This window comes from Myotis lucifugus, unplaced genomic scaffold, assembly GCF_000147115.1.
Source record: "Myotis lucifugus unplaced genomic scaffold, Myoluc2.0 scaffold_1954, whole genome shotgun sequence".
In the NCBI taxonomy this organism is placed as follows: domain Eukaryota; kingdom Metazoa; phylum Chordata; class Mammalia; order Chiroptera; family Vespertilionidae; genus Myotis; species Myotis lucifugus.
The window spans coordinates 11,392-12,727 of NW_005873002.1; positions in this window are offsets into that span (position 1 = coordinate 11,392).

Below are 1,336 nucleotides of genomic sequence, written 5' to 3' on the forward strand. Positions count from 1 at the left end.
ACGGCGCACCTATGCTGCATACGAGCCAGTTGGAAGTAACCACGCACATGGGCAGGGGGGGCAGTAAGGGGCAACCAGCCCGGCAGAGGGGTGCAGTTTGGGGGCGACTAGGCCCTGCAGGGGGGGCAATAAGGGGTGACCAGGCTGGTGGAGTTGGGGGGTACTTAGGAGTGACCAGGCCGGCAGGGAGGGGGCAGTCAGGGGCGACCAGGCAGGCAGGCAGGCAGGCGAGCAATTAGGAGCCAGCGGTCCAGGATTGTGAGAGGGATGTTCGACTGCCGGTTTAGGCCTGATCCCAGGAATCGGGCCTAAACCGGCAGTCGGACATCCCCCAAGGGGTCCCGGACTGGAAAGGGTGCAGGCTGGGCTGAGGGGACACCCCCTCCCCCGTGTACAAATTTCGTGCACTAGGCCTCTAGTATTAAAATATTTCCTCTAATTAATTCCCTTTTAATGTGCATGAATTTCGTGCACTGGGTCACTAGTTTGCAATAGCAGGGTAAAGGAGGTGAGTGGGAGCAAGGCTGTACTGGGCTAAGAAATGGCTACAAATGGAAAAGCAGGCATGACATCGCACTACTGCGCTTGTAACAAGAAATGTAATATTCATAACAGCACACCATGAAAGCGGGTAGAGAACACAGAGCTATCCAGGCCTAGCATTTCTGCATGTGTGGAATGAAGCTGGTACAAATCTGAAGTGGATTCTGCTGCTATGAAGGACACATTAAACCTACAGAGGCCACTGGAAAAGAAACTTTTAAACCAGGGGGAAAAATCATTACTGTTATATTAAAAAAACATCCACTTTGCCCGGCTGGTGCGGCTCCGGGGTTGGGTGTCAATCTACGAACCAGGAAGTCACGCTTCCATTCCTGTCAGGGCACGTGGGGGTTGCGGGCTCCATCCCCAGTGGGGACGGGGCGTGCAGGAGGCAGCTGATCCATGATTCTCTCTCATCATTGATGTTTCTCTCTCCCTTCCTCTCTCTGAAATCAATAAAAACATTTTTTAAAAATTTTAATAAAAAGTATTCACTTTAACCCATTTAAATGAGGAGCAGAACAAAACAGAGACCACATAACGGGAGCAAAAGGAACACGGCATAGGTGTGTGCACTCAATTATACCAGTAACGTTACATGTGAGGGGCTACACAACGTAATCAGCAGCAGACAGGTCAGCCTGGGACCCACCACCGCTGCCCGCAAGACCCAACCGCATGCCGCCTGCAGGGGGACCTCAGGCTCGAAGGCGCTCGGGGTAAAAGGAGTTGGGATCCACTCCTGAGCAAACCCGGTTGAGGCAAAGCCGGAGAGCCCAGGTGCAGCGCCCCT